The sequence below is a fragment of the Equus quagga genome, unplaced genomic scaffold, assembly GCF_021613505.1.
Source record: "Equus quagga isolate Etosha38 unplaced genomic scaffold, UCLA_HA_Equagga_1.0 HiC_scaffold_409_RagTag, whole genome shotgun sequence".
Classification (NCBI taxonomy): domain Eukaryota; kingdom Metazoa; phylum Chordata; class Mammalia; order Perissodactyla; family Equidae; genus Equus; species Equus quagga.
The window spans coordinates 7,862-24,237 of NW_025793724.1; the positions used below are offsets into that span (position 1 = coordinate 7,862).

At 41.1% G+C, this 16,376-nt stretch overlaps 1 long non-coding RNA gene across 1 annotated transcript; it reads left to right on the forward strand.

Moving 5' to 3' along the window:
• The first annotated feature begins 1,695 nt into the window (after positions 1 to 1,695).
• LOC124232265 (uncharacterized) lies at positions 1,696 to 8,490 on the forward strand. The gene is made up of 3 exons (XR_006886806.1): positions 1,696 to 1,884; positions 2,725 to 2,769; positions 8,464 to 8,490. It is a non-coding gene; the product is annotated as an uncharacterized LOC124232265 (long non-coding RNA).
• The last annotated feature ends 7,886 nt before the right edge of the window (positions 8,491 to 16,376 follow it).

Below are 16,376 nucleotides of genomic sequence, written 5' to 3' on the forward strand. Positions count from 1 at the left end.
TTATTCACATCCTTTCCCCATTTTTGAATTAGTTGTTTTCTTGTTGTTGAGTTGTAGGGGTCTTTATATACACTGTATATTAATCCCTTATCAGATACACGATTTACAAATATTTTCTCCCATTCTGTGGGCTCTTTTCAACTTTCTTGACAGTGTCTTTTGATGCAGAATAGTTTTAAATTTTGATGAAGTCCAACTTACCAATTTTCCTTGTTGTGTTCTGTGCTTTTGGTGTCATACTTAAGAAACCATTACCAAATCCAAAGTCATGAAGATTTTCTCATTTTATAGTTTTAGGTCTTAAACATACATTCATCCTTCTGCCTCTCTTTGATATCTCTTCCCAAATAAAATCTGAAAAACAGATTTCATGATCCCAACCTTTGTAACCTTCTCCAAACTGCTTAGTCTCTCTGAGGCTCGGTTTAATTATCCCTCAGGGGACAATTTCACAAGGCTGTTGTAAAAGTTCTATTTTTAAACACAGCTGGTATGGTGCTTAACATACTGGTGCTCAATAAACCTACAAATCCTTTCTTCTTTCTATCTTCAAAGGACTTTCTCTTCCAGGACCTTCCAGAATCAATGAATCCACCTTCCCTTGCTGCTTCCTCCTGGATGGTCAAGCCCAGGGCCTCAAGTCTACCTTTGCTTCAGAGGCCTCACTGGTCCTCCCCTCCCCTGCGCCCTATGCTCTTACAGAAGGTCCACTAAAATCCAGCTTAGAGCCCACTAGGCTACCAAGGAGAAAAGAAATTCTAAGGAGGTGGGCGGGGTGATGGACAAAGCGGCGGCCCCACAGGGCCCCCGCCTCTCAACCAGGTTCCAGGGACACAAGTTACGGCACACTGAGCCCTAAAGAAGGTCACGGCCAAAGTCCTTCGGGCATATGAGAAGTTACTCCCGACCTGGACCCCACGGCAGGATCCTCTTCGCCCAGGCAGAGGTTCCTTCCAGGCAGTTCTAGGGCACGGTCTAAGGTCCTCCTTTATACAGAGGGGCTCTGTGGGGTCCACCCCCACCGCGCAGGCTCCTGAGGCTCCCCCGTGTTCCCAAATGATCCACTGAGGCAGCTCCAGAGACCACCCCTGCCCCCCGTAGTCACACAGACGGCGTCTCTGGGAAGGTGCCCTCCACTCTAGGCCTCCCGGTGACAGCAACTGCCGCGAGAGCGCTGGGCGGCTCCATTCACACCTCGAGGGAGGCTCCCACACAACACCTCAGAGTCCCCGAGGGCTGACCGCGGCCCGCAGACCCGCCCCTCAGGGTGTCTGCCGGCTCCCCGCCGCCCCCACCCCGCTTACTGGGACGGCCAGGGTGCGAGACGCGGGTCCAGGGCCGGCGGACTCCACACCGCGGGCCGCCATGGCCGCTCAAGAGCCGGCGCGCTGAGGGACAGCGCCGAGAGCAGGCGTCGCGGCCTCAGCCGCGGGCTGAGGAGACCGCGGCGGGCTTCGAGCCCCCGCCCCCGCCCGCGGCGCGTGCGCAGGCGCGGGACGACCTCCCCGGGCCGGCGGGCGCGCGCCCCGCCCCCAGCCCTGCGCGTTGAGGCGCGGCGCTCGCTGCTCTGCTAGCAACGTCACGCGGCAGCGAGGCGCCGAAGGACCGTGGGAGGGCGGCAGCTCTGCCCACCTGTGGGTCCGGCTGCGGGTGGGCGCCCCCAGCCAGCGCCCGGCTCTGTGGCGCCGGGATTACCCGAGCCCTGGCGCCCGCGGCAGTCGGTGCCTGGAGGCCAGCTGCCCCTCGGGGGTCCCCGCCCGTTGGCAGTGCCCTCTGCGCAGTATCGAGGAGCCTTCGCAAAGCGCTTGGGCCGCACAACTCTTCCCGTGCGCTGTTTTCTGAGAGTGTTGGTCTGCATCTCCAGTCGCAAAGCTGTACCCTGAGGTAACCCGCTCTGCCGCAGCAGCCTATCTCTCAGACGCTCCGGTTAGCATTTCTGAGCTGTAACGTGCACACCAAATTAGGTGCTTTGAAGAAAGTGAGGGTGACAAAAAGAATGTCAAAAGTCAGGAAGCCCTTAACAGCTAATTATAAAGCAACTGAAGAGATGCCAATGATATGCTGAGGATCGTCTTAAGTTATTTTAAATCTTTATAACATACTTCATGTTTCCAAATGAACTCAGTTTTTATGTCACAAATACTATTCACTTCATGGTGTGGGGGATACAAAGAGGAACTCATTGTGTCCTTACCGTCATGAAATTTACCAATAGGGAATATAACATGTACAGTGCTATCTTTAAATGCAAAACGCCGGATACTAAACACTGTACATCTATTAAGTAATTTAAACTTCACAACATCACCATCAAGCACATTTCCACTACTTAGATTATACAGATGTATAATGAGGCACAGTGATTGGTAAAACAAGCTGCCTAAGATCACATAGCTAATACATGGAATCTAGTTATTCCAACTCGAGAGCCTATACTCCTAACCATTGGTTTTACCATACTGCTTCCAGGACCACCTTGAGGATATGCAGGATCCCAGGTAGATATTTTTTGCAACGACCCTGTAAACAATTTTTTAAAAATATGTATTATAAAATTCATGGCCCATGTGAGGTATATGGTTTATTAATGAAGATGTGGGACAATGGGTAGAATTGCATATTTGTTTAATATCATAGCAGTGTACATAAAGATTCCCAGTATTGTGTAAGTACTATCTCTTCCTCTTCAAGTCTAAGTACAGTCTCTTTCTGTCTTTATTTCAGATGCACCATTCCTGGCTAATTTCACATGTCACACATGAGAAAAAGGTAATGATGGTGTTATTACTCACAAGGCCATGACTCTTCAGAACCTGTTTGTCTTGAAGCGATATAGGTCTTTTTGCTCTCTAGTTTCCTAATGCCATTTATTTAAGGCTGGTTGTATCATTACTCGTGACACCACATCATCCATCTTGCCACCTGTGAATACTGGCTTCTACAGACTCTCTCATTGGTTGTTATAGTGTTTCATAAATGATGAGCACAAATGCAAGTCTTACCCAAATGTGAAATGTGTTAGTCAAATGTGAATGGTAATTTGTTTTCTAGATTGTTAAGTTTACCCTTTGGAATTTTATTATGTAAATTTAAAACAGTGTACCTTCCAACCATGTGTCTTTTCTTGAATTCTTTAGGCCATAATCACTGCATTCCTAGAATGATCTCTTTCAGTGTTGACTGTACCCCTACCTACTCACACTGCCACCAGCAGGAAGAATAGTTGAGGGGCCATTGACTGATTAGGAAGAGTGATCCCCAGGGCACAGGACTATCCAACCCACCTCCAGCATGGCTTAAGAATGACCAGAGAACAACCCCACGTGATGAACACACTCAACAGACTAGGAATAGAAGGGAATTTCTCCAACCTGATAAAGGGCATCTATGAAAAACCCACCACTAATGTCACACAATGGTAAAAGACTGAATACTTTCCCCCTAAGATCAGGAATAAGACAAGAATTTTTTTTTACCAGTTCTATTCAACATTGTACTGGAGATTCAAGCCAGGTATATTAGACAAGAAAAAAAAAAGGCATCCGTAATGGAAAGGGAGAGGTACAACTATCTCCATTCACAGAAGATATGATCTTATACGTAGAAAATTCTGAGGAATCCACCAAAAAACTATTAGCACTAATAAATGAATTCAGCGAGGTTGCAGACTACAAGATCAATACACAAATATCTGTTGTATTTTTATACACTTGCAATGAATAATCCAAAAATGAAATTTAAAAAAATTCCATTCTTAATAGCATCAAAAAGAATAAAATACTTAGGAATAAATTTAACAAAAGAGGTGAAAGACTTGTACACTGAAAACTGTAAAACATTGTTGAAAGAAATCGAATAAGACACAAAGAAATGGAAAGATATTCCATGCTCATGGATTGGAAGACTTAACATAGTTAAAATGTCCATAATCCCTAAAGCAATCTACAGATTCGGTGCAATCCCTATCAAAGTCCCAATGACATTTTTCACAAAAATAGAACAAAGAATTCTAAAATTTATATGGAACAACAAAAGACCCCAAATAGAGAAATCTGGAGAAAAAAGAATAAAGCTGGAGGTGTCACACTCCCTGATTTCAAAATATACTACAAAGCTATAGTAATCAAAACAGCGTGGTATTGGCACAAAAACAGACACACAGATCAATGGAACAGAATCGAGACCCCGAAAATGAACCTACACATCTGTAGACGGCGAATTTTTGACAAGGGAACCAAGAACATACAATGGAGAAAAGAAAGTCTCTTCAATAAATGGTGCTGGGAAAACTGGACAGCCACGTGGAAAAGAATGAAAGTAGACCGTTATCTCACACCATACACAGATTAACTCAAAATGGGTTAAAGACTTAAATGTAAGACGTGAAACCATAAAACTTCTAGAAGGAAACATAGGCAGTATGCTCTTTGACATCAGTCTTAGCAGCATCTTTTCAAAAACCATGTCTCGCTAGGCAAGGGAAACAAAAGAAAAAACAAATGAGACTACATCAAACTAAAAACCTGCACCATCAACGAAAACAAAAGGAAACCATCAACAAAACAAAAAGACAACCTAATAATTGGGAGAAGATATTTACAAACCACATATCTGATAAGGGGTTAATATCCAAAATATATAAAGAATTCATACATCTCAACAACAATAAAACTAACAACCCAATTCAAAAATGGGCAATAGATCTGAACAGACACTTTTCCAAAGAAGATATACAGCTGGCCGACACACGCATGAAAAGATGTTCAACATCACTAGTTATTAGGAAAATGCAAATCAAAACTACAATGAGATATCACCTTACACCTGTCAGAATGGCTATAATTAACAAGATAGGGAATAATAAATGTTAGAGAGGATGTGGAGAAAAGGGAACTCTTATATACTGGTGGTGGGAGTACAGCCACTATGGAAAACAGCATGGAGATTCCTCAAAAAATAAGAATAGAATTGCCATATGACCCAGCTATTCATTCCAATTCTGGGTATTTATCCAAAGAACATAAAAACACGAATGAGTAAGATGATGTGCACCCCTATGTTCACTGCAGCATTATTCACAATAGCCAAGACTTGTAAACAACCTAAGTCCCCATCAGTAAATGAATGGATAAAGAAAATGGAATACTACTCAGCTATTAAAAAAAAAAAAAAAAGATCTAATCTTGCCATTTTCAACAACATGGATGGACTTGAGGGCATTATGCCAAGTGAAATAAGTCAGATGGAGAAAGTCAAATACCATATGATTTCACTCGTAAGTAGAAGATAAAAACAACAACAACATAGATACAGAGATTATGTTGGCAGTTACCAGAGGGCGAAGCGGGAGGGAGGAGGGTGAAAGGGGTGAGAGGGCACACGTGTACGATGATGGATGGTAATTAGTCTTTGGATGGTGAACATGATGTAGTCTACATAAGAATTGAAATATAATGACGTACACCTGAAGTTTATATACTATTATAAACCAATGTTACCTCAATTTAAAAAAAATTAACAAAAGAGGCACAAAACTTGTTCTCTGAAAACTATGAAAAATCATTGAAAAGAAGTAAAGATCTTTTTTATTTTTAAAGATTGGCACCTGAGGTAACATCTGTTGGCAATCTTCTTTTTTTTTTTCTTTCTCCCCAAAGCCCCCCAGCACATAGTTGTATATTCTAGTTGTAGGTCCTTCTGGTTATGCTATGTGGGACACAGCCTCAGCATGGCTTGATGAGCAGTGCCATGTCCACATCCAGGATCCAAATCAGCCACCTGGGCCACCGACGTGGACTGCGCGAACCTAACCGCTCAGCCACAGGGCCAGCCCCCTAAAGAAGAGCTAAGTAAAGATTTTTTTAAATGCCATGTTCATAGATCAGAAGACAACGTTATTAAGATGGCAGTAGTCCCTAGACTGATCTACAGATTCAACACAACACCTACCAGAATCTTAGCTGACTTTTTGTAGAAATTAACAAGATGATTCTAAAATTCGTATGAAATTTCAAGAGACCTTGAATAGCCAAAACAATCATGAAAAAGAAGAATAAAGTAGGAGGACTTATATTTCACAATTTCAAAACTTACTACAAAGCAATAGTAATTGTCAGCATGTTACTGGCATGAGGATAGACATATACATCAATGAAAAAGAATTGAAAGTCCAGGAATAAACCCCATACATCTACGGCCAACTGATTTTTGACAAGAGCGCCAAGACCATTCAATGGGAAAAGAAGAATCTCTTCAACAAATGGTGCTGGGACAACTGGATATCCACATGCAAAAGAGTGAAGGTGAACCCTAACCTTACACTATATACAAAAATTAACTCAAAAAGGATGAAAAACCTAAATGTAAAAGCTAAAACTATAAAACTCTTATAAGAAAACATAGGGGGAAATCTTCATGACATTGGACTTGGCAATGATTTCTTGGACACAACACCAAAGGTGCAGGCAAGGAAAGAAAAATCAGATAGGGGCTGGCCCAGTAGCATAGTGGTTAAATTTATGTGCTCCGCTTTGGTGGCCCAGGGTTCACAGGTTCAGATCCCAGGCACAGACCTACATACCACTCATCATGCCATGCTGTGGTGGCATCCCACATCCAAAATAGAGGAAGATTGGCACAGACATTAGCTCTGTGACAATCTTCCTCAAGCAACAAGAGGAAGATTGGCAACAGATGTTAGCTCAAGGCCAATCTTCCTCACACACACACAAAAAAAACAGATAAATGGACTTCACCAAAATTAGAACTTTTGTGCATCAAGGACATCAAGATTGTGAAAATGCAACCCATGGAATGGTGATACTGAACCTCTCAATCACAAGTTCACCTCTTAACCTCAAGTTTGTGTGCCTGATGCACAGTAAGCTGATCACTGAGACATCAGTGCCTTGAGATGGAGAAAGGTTTACTTGAATTAGCCAAAATGAGAAGGTGGGAGGATAGGTGATCTCAAATCCACCTTAACAAGAGAAAAAAGCAGGGAGTTTTATAGAGCTAAGGGCCTTGGCAGGAGGAGTTTCAGAGAAACAAAGGGGTAATCCATGTTTCTTTCACTCCAGATAAGCCCCTGGGCAATCTGACTTCTGGGCATCAAGATAGCTGGAGGCTGGTTATCTGGTGATTAAGTAACTTCCCTGAAGGCATCCTTTTTCTTCTGTAAAACAAGCTCATAAATCCTTGTGACCCTTGAGTCACCCCTCAGGTCAACAAGAAAATAGCAAATTGACAAGATTAACTTCTTTTCATCTATGTCTGTGTTGGGAACAAGGTCAAAAAGTCTTATTGAATATTTACAGTAACCTTCAGGTACTCAGCTTCAATGGGAGAAAAATATTTGCAAATCCTATATCTGATAATGGGCTTGTATCTAGAATATATAAAGAACTCTTACAGCTTAACAACAAAGTTAACCAAGTTCTAAAATGGGCAAAGGATCTGAATATATATTTCTTCAAAGATAGACAAATAGCCAATAAGTACATGAAAAGATGCTTGACATCATTAGAGAAAGGCAAATCAAAACCACTACGAGATACCACTGCACACCCACTAGAATGGCTCAAATCAGAAAGTCAGATAACAAGTGTTGGCAAGTATTCTTTCTCTAAGAGTTACCAGAGGAGCCTTTTTAAATTTTGTTTTTTCGTAGATAATGCTTTCACATTGTTCCAAAAGTCTTGCTCTCTCCCCTTTCTCCACCAAACCCATTATCACCACCTCATTTTTATTGCTTCCCTTAGCATCTTTTCTTCTATATTCTTCTAGTGTATTGTATGTAAATACAAGCAAATACAGATATATATTCTTACATTTTCCACCTTACTCACACAAAGGGTATGTGTTAGCCTGGGTCCTCTGAAAAGCTGTTGCCAAGACGGAATTAAATGTAACAATAATTCTCAGAGTTGTGACTGTTGCGTCAAAGGAAAAAGGTATTTGTAATTTATAGTAAATATTTCTAAAATTGTTCCCCATAGGGATTGTACCACTTTGCACTCCCACCGGCAAAGTGTGAGATTGACACTCACTCTTCACCTTGCCAAAAGAGTGTGCTGTCAAACCTTTGGATTTGTCAGTTGGCTGTGATGTGATTTTAATTTGCATTTATCTTACTATGAGTAAGTTTGAACGTCTTTTTATGTTTTTAAAAGTCATCGATATTTCTTTTTCTATGGCCTGTTTATGTCATTTGCTAATATTTCTAGTGGGTTATTAGGTACTCTTTATATATAGGTGAGATTAGCCTTTGTTTGTTATAAGATTTGCAATTTTTTTCAGGTTGTAATTTGTCTTTTGGCTTTGTTTATGGTGTGTTATGCCACTCAGAAGTTATTTTATGTAGTAGAATGAATATAATCCTTTATTTTATGGTTTCATAGCCTTAATTAGACAGGCTTTCCTCTCTCCAAGTTTCTAAAAGACTTATTCCACATTTTCTTCTAGTCCTTTTGGAGGAAGATTAGCCCTGAACTAACTACTGCCAATCCTCCTCTTTTTGCTGAGGAAGACTGGCCCTGAGCTAACATCCATGCCCATCTTCCTCCACTCTATACATGGGACGCCTACCACAGCATGGCTTTTTGCCAAGCGGTGCCATGTCCGCACCCGGGATCCGAACCGGCGAACCCCAGGCCACTGAGAAGCAGAACGTGCGAACTTAACTGCTGCACCACCGGGCTGGCCCCTCTTCTAGTACTTTTATGTGTGAACTTCTTATGTATGATTTTTTAATTAAACCTTCTATTGATTTGAAGTTTATTCAAGTGTATGATACAAAGAATGAATTCACCTATCCTTTTTGAGAAGGCCACTCAGTTGTCTTAAAACCATTGATTTAAAAGATACATGTTTATTCTACTGATTCTAAATGCCACCTCTATCGTATACTAATACATATTTGCTCTATTTCTGGACATTTTTGTCCCATTTATCTGTCAGTCTATTCGTGTACAAGTACCATACTGTTTTGTTTTTTGTTTTTTTCAAGATTTTATTTTTTTCCTTTTTCTCCCCAAAGCCCCCCGGTACATAGTTGTATATTCTTCGTTGTGGGTCCTTCTAGTTGTGGCATGTGGGACGCTGCCTCAGCATGGTTTGATGAGCAGTGCCATGTCCGTGCCCAGGATTCGAACCAATGAAACACTGGGCCGTGTGCAGTGGAGCGCGCTAACTTAACCACTCGGCCACAGGGCCAGCCCCACCATACTGTTTTAATAGTTTATTTGATAGCAGTAATCTCAGTACCATCATTGTTCTTCCTTTTGAGAGTTTTACTATTTTTGCTTACTTTCCACCATAAATTTAGAATCAACTTGTCTAATTGCCCCCCGCCAAGAAATCTATTGGTATTTTTTGGGGAATCACATTAATTTATAAATTAACTTAGGAAGAATTTTTTTAGTGTTCCTATCCCTAAGAATACAGTATATCTTTCTATTTGTTCAAAACTGCATTTATGTCTTTGAAAATGTTTTAACGTCTTTCCCAAAAAGGTTTTGCATATGTTATTTCTAGGTATTTATTCCTTTGTGTTGCTATTGTAAAGGGGATTTTCTTCTCCAGTATATCTTCTGATTGTCATTGGTATATACAAAGGCTTTTGATTTCCGCATATTAATTTTGTATTCTGCTACATTACTTTTCTCTCTCTCTCTCACTCATAGTAGTACTAGTAGTAATTTTTGAGTTGATTATCTTGGGATTTTCAGGTATACTTTCAGGTATACTATGACTTTCATCTTACCAATTTTTTATGCTTTCAATTTCTTCCTCTTTTCTACTTGTGTTGCCCACTACACCCTCTTCCAAGTGAAGGCAGTGAGCCAGGTGAGCGGGCAGTCAGAGAGGCTGGAAGAGGCCTGCAGTGAGGGTGCTCCTTAGCTTTGCTTTGTCATATTTTTTTTGAAATTACTCTTAACTATTTGGGTACACCTGAGAGCAGCATAAGGAGGTCTTTGCTGTAACTTCGCAGATTATGAAGGACTCTGACCTTGCTGAGGACTCCTGTCTCTGACCTGAGGTCTGTGGTTCCGGCAGGATCCACACGCGTCTCTTAACCAGGTTGCCTGGGCTCCCTGGGGTGTCCCTGAATTGATTTCCAGCTGCCCATAACCTCTGAAATGGAATAAACATTTGTGTGTGGGGTGTAATTTTATCTTTGAACTGGTATTTTGTAAGCGATGTCTGATGGGATCCTAGAGTGTGCATGAGCAGAGGAAACACGTGCTCGTGTATGTCTGCCATCCCTTGCTGCCCCATTCACATAGAGCACTTGCGATGTCCCCGTGAACACAGAATTCTGGTGGACCCATGATGTGTGGGGATTGTTCAAGACTCAAAGTGAATCCAAGGTAAGCATAATATGAAAGCCACTGACTTCCATAGAGTCATGCGCTGGATGTGCACGTAGCAAGACATAAAATAAAAATAATTGAGTTAATTTTGTTCAGTGTTTCCACTGTTCCAGTAAAAATGAAGTACATATGCATGAGTTAGCTACAAAATATGAATTGGGTAATATTGGTGACTCTGCATAAAGGTTAAATGCTCTTATTTGCATTTAAAACTAGCATTGCACAATATAAAGATGAATGGTAAAATTCAGGCTGAGTACTCAAAGTTTTAATTTTTTTTTTTTTTTTGAGGAAGATGAGCCCTGAGCTAACTACTGCCAGTCCTCCTCTTTTTGCTGAGGAAGACTGGCCCTGAGCTAACATCCATGCCCATCTTCCTCTACTTTATACGTGGTACGCCTACCACAGCATGGCTTTTGCCAAGCAGTGCCATGCCTGCACCCGGGATCCCAACTGGGGAACCCCAGGTCTCTGAGAAGTGGAACATGCGAACTTAACCGCTGGGCCACCTGGCCGGCCCCCTAATTTTCATTTACTTAGAATAACATTAGGCAAGTAAAAATATACCAGGATAGGTCAAGAGAGAGACTATAGTAAAAAGGGAAAAGCTTTATATTTTAGTACCTTTAAAGGCATTTTTTTCCCTACGTTTTGAACAAAGGGTCCACATTTTCATTTTACTATGGGCCCCACAAATTATGTAACCTGCCGTTTTTAACAAGCCTCCCAGTGATCCTGATGTAAGGCCAGGACTGAGAACTGCTGGAGCAGATGAGCTTTTACAGTTCCCGTCGCTGAGAGTCCTTGGGATAAGGAGCTTTGGTGGGCAGGTGCTGCCCCCTAGTGCCTCTGGCTGCCATCTAGCGATAGTCCTACAACTGCATGGCCGTTGCTGGTGATCTTGCTGCCTAATACTACTCTGGGGCTTCCTGTCCAACTCCCTGGAAATCTTAGCCCTTGGGCATTAATAAAAATGCTCGTGTATGAAAATGCTGCTGCTTCAACACACAAAAATATGAAAAGAAAAACATCTGAAAAGAAAATTAAGAAAACAATTCCATTTACAAGAGCATCAAAAAGAATAGAAAACTTAGGAATAACTTAACCAAGGAGGCAAAGAGTTGTTGTTTAATAGATGCAGAGTTTCAGTTTTGTAGGACAAAAAGTTTCTGGAGATCTGCTGCACGACAATGCAAATACACTTCACATTACTGAACTGTACACTTAAAAATAGTTAAGATGGTAAATTTTAAGACCTGAAACCATAAAACTCCTAGAAGGAAACATAAATAATAAGTTCCCTGACACTGGTCTTGGCGATGAGTTTTTGGGTCTGACTCCAAAAGCAAAGGCAACAAAAACAAAAATAAACCAGTGGGATCACATCAATTTAAAAAGCTTCTGCACAGCAAAAGAAATTATCAACAAAATGAAAAGACAACCTATTGAATGGACTGAAATATTTGCAAATCATCTATCTGATAAGAGGTTAATATCGAAAATATATAAACAACTCATACAACTCAATAGCAAAAAAACAAACAATCCAATTAAAGAATGGGCAGAGGATCTGAATAGACGTTTTTCCAAAGACGATATAGAGATGGCCAACAGGTACATGAAAAGATGCTCAACATCACTATCAGGAAAATGCAAATCAAAACCACAATGAGATATCACCAAACACCTATTAGAATGGCTATTATCAAAAACACAAGAAATAACAAGTGTTGGCAAGGATGTGGAGAAAAGGGGACCCTAGTGCACTGTTAGTGGGAACATAAATTGGTGCAGCCACTATGGAAAACAATATGGAGCTTACTCAAAAAAAATTAAAAATAGAACTATCATATGATCCAGCAATTCCACTTCTGGGTATTTATCCAAAGAAAACAAAAACATTAATTTGAAATGATACATGCACCCTCATGTTCATTGCAGCATTATTTATAATAGCCAAGATATGTAAAAAACCTGTGTCCATCAATGGATGAGTGGATAAAGAAGATGTGATATGTATACAATGGTATACTATTCAGCCATAAATAAGAATGAAATCTTGCCATTTTTGACAACATAGATGGACCCTGAGAGCATTATGCTAAGTGAAATAAGTTAAACAGAGAAAGGCAAATACCGTACAATCTCACTTATACATGGAATTAAAGCAAAAAAAAAAAAAAAAAAACAAGCTCATAGATACAGAGAACAGATTGGTGAATGCCGAGGGGTGGGGGGTGAAGGGGGCCAAAATGTACAAACTCCTAGCTATAAAATAATTAAGTCGTGGAGATGTTATGTACAGTATGGTGACTCCAGTTAATAATTTGTTGTTAGTGCCATGAGTCAATTCTGACTCCTAGTGATCCTGTGCACAGCAGAGCAGAGCCCCGCCTGATCTTTCTGCACCATCCTCTCATCTTCCGGGGCTACATCAGACGATGCTTCGCTTCTATTCACAGAGTTTTCATGGCCAACTTTTTCAGAAGTGGGTGGTCAGTTCCTTCTTCCTAGTCTCTCTTAGTCTGGAAGCTCTGCTGAAACCTGTCCACCATGAGTGACCCTGCTGGTATTTGTAACACCAGTGGCATAGCTTTCAGCTTCACAGCAACATGCAGCAGCCACAGTATGACAACCGACAGACGGGAGGTGTGGTTCCTTGACCAGGGAATGAACCCAGGGCACGGCAGTGAGAGCGCTGAATCTCAACCACTAGACCCCCAGGGCTGGCTATAGTTAACAATACTGTATTGTATATTTGAAAGTTGCTAAGAGAGAAGATCTTGAAAATCCTCATCACAAGAAAAAAATTTTTTGTAACTATGTATGGTGACAGATGTTAACTAGACTTATTGTGGTGATTATTTCTCACTATATGCAAATATTGAATCATTATGTTCTACACCTGAAACTAAAATAATATTATCTGTCAATTATACCTCAACTTTAAAAAAAAAGGATGGTAAATTTTATGTTGTATGTTTCCTAGCAAAATTTTAAAATTAAAAAAATAGCAACATGCTTCTCCGTCTCCAGCCCCTAGTATAATGCTTGGCACATCTTAGGTTTTCACAAGTATTTTCTGAGAATGAAACACAGTAAAACTTCTTCATAAGGTTTCTGTGGAGGGACAAAGTCACATCGGTGGTATGTCTATCTGTCAGGATTTTTCTTTATGGGGCCCTGATATGACCCATGGTACATATAAGTCAGTAACTGTGAACAGTTTCCTGAAGAAATTCTATTACAGTAATTGTGGTACTGTAGCATTATCATGGAAGCAGGGTCTGGCCTTAGCAATTTTCTAGGAACAAACGAATATGAATCCTTTAGAGCTGTGTAGCCATCCACAGTCCACAGAGGCTTTTCATGTCCTTCATCTCCCTTGCTTGCTGTTCACTATAGACCGTGAGGCAGGAAGGGCAAACATGAAGATCCACATCATTAAAAACTCAGTACGCGACTATGCCAGGAAGACCATGATCCCCCTGTCCTAGCCACACAAGCATCCCCCATCAGTGAGCACCAAATCAATAAAGAAACCTCTGCTAAATGCCCACCCTGCACAAAGATTGTCTTTGGCTCTAATTCCTCAGCTCTGAGACAGAGGAGCCAGGGCTTGGTAAGTTCCTGGAGAGGAGTTTGCAGCAGACAGTTTGAATGCTTCATGGGATGACAGTGGCTGTGGGTTATCTATGAGGTAAACAGTGCACTGGTTGGGGCAGGTGCAAAGTTTGCAGAATTGGATGGTTTTGCATGGGACGAGGTCAGACTAATGGGAGGCTGTGAGCTGTTGCAGCAGCATAGAGGGCAGCAGCAGCATAGAGGGCAGCAGCAGCTGCAGGAAGCAGGAGCAGGTTGGGTAGGAGATATAGTGCTCTGTCACCTCCTCTTCATCCTGTTGGTGAGAGAGAGTCCCACCCTAGCATTCTGGGGATGGCCGAAGGCACAACAGCTGACACTGGACCTCTGAGATTGACAGCAGTTTATTCATCATGTATATCCACAACCCAGGGGAGGAGGACACCAAACACCATGCAGCACCACACTGGGCTGCTCTCAGGAGTAGCCTGAACAAACAGGGGCTGTGGGAGGCGGTCTTTGTTGTAACAAGAGGACGAGGTGACCCTTGGTTCCCACAGGAGGATGTGGTTGGCTTATTTGAATAATTCCAGAGGCTGCAGGGAGGTGAAGCCCATTAATTTGAGGAGGGTCAGGTGCAGCTGGTCCAGTTCATGGGGAAACTAGTGAGGTTTGGGGCCTTTACCCTGGGTGAGGGGCCCATCCAGTGAGAAGAGAACTCATAGTTAGGCCTTTGGGACCCTGTAAGGCTCAGAGATGTTAATGCAGCATGTGACATTTTAGGCCTTACAATACATATAGGCAACAACAAAAGATTAAGCTACTTTGTAGGTTTCCTGACCTATTAAACACAAGCTGCTTTTCACTTGTATATTCACCTTGTTTGATTTTTATTAACCAATCATTCAGTGATCTTCAGTAGAAAAAGTCTTGTTCTTAGATTATGAAATTTTCAAGTGCAAGAAAGTTGTTGAAGGAGCTCAAATCCATCCCATGTCAGGTGGGAATATTCCTAAATTATCTTAAATGTAAGGATCTTTTTGGTTTTGAAGACATGATAAAAAAGACTAAAAAGATAACATGTAGTAATTTGTTTCTTTGTCTTAAATCATTTTCTAACTATTCTTATTTACACCTAGGGAAAAAATCCTTCATGTTAATGGAGTTTTTTGGTAACATCTTTACTGAGATAGAATTCGCATACCATACAATTCACCCACTTAAAAGTGTAAAATTCAGTAGTCTTTAGTATATTCACTGAATTAGACAACCATCACCACTCTCAATTTAAGAACATTTTCATCACCCCAAAAGAAATCCCCTATCCTTTAACCATCACCCCTCAACCTTCCCATCCCCCAACCCTAGGTGTTCACTAATCTACTTTCTGTCTCTATAGATTTCCCTATTCTAGACATTTAATATAAATAGAATCATATAATATTGGTCTTTTGAGATTGGCTTCTTTCACTAAGCATAATGTTTTAAAGGTTCATCCATGTTGTAGCACATATGAATATTTCATTCCTTTTTATGGCTGAATAATATTCCATTATATGGATATACCACATTTGTTTATCCATTCATCAGTTGATGGGCATTTGGGTTGTTTCTGCCTTTTTGCTATTATGAATAGTCCTGCTATGAATATCGGTGTACAAGTTTTTGTGTGGACATGTTTTCGTTTCTTTTTGGGTATATGCCTAGAATGGAATATGAGCCACATGGTAACTCTATGTTTGACCTGTTGAGGGACTGCCACACTGTTTTCCAAAGTGGCTGAACCATTTTACATTCCCACCAGCCGTGTATAAGGGTTCCAATTCCCCCACATCCTCACCAACTCTAGTTATTATCTATCTTTTTTATTAAAACCATCCTAATGGGTGCAAAGTGGTATCCCACTGTGGTGTTGATTTGCATTTCCCTGATGATTAATGATGTTGAGCATCTCTTCATATAGTTATTGGACATTTATATATCTTCTTTGAAGAAATGTCTATTTATGTCCTTTGCCCATCTTTTGGATTGGGTTGTTTGTCTTTTTGTTGCTACATTTATATATTCCTTATATATTCTGGATACTAGACTCTTATCAGGTATATGATTTGCGAATATTTCTCCCATTCTTTGGGTTGTACTTTTTTTTTTCTTTTTTGCTGAGGAAGATTAGCCCTCGGCTTACATCTGTGCCAGTTTTCCTCCACTTTATATGTGGGTCATTGCCACAGCATGGCTGATGAATAATGTAGGTCTGCACCCAGGAGCTGAACCTGCAAACCTGGGCCACCGAAGCAGAGGGTGCCGAATTTAATCACTATGCCATGGGGCCGGCACCCTTTGGGTGGTCTTTTCACTCTTGATAGTGTCCTTTGATGCACGAAAGTTTTCAGTTTTGATGAAGTCCAATTTCTCTGTTTC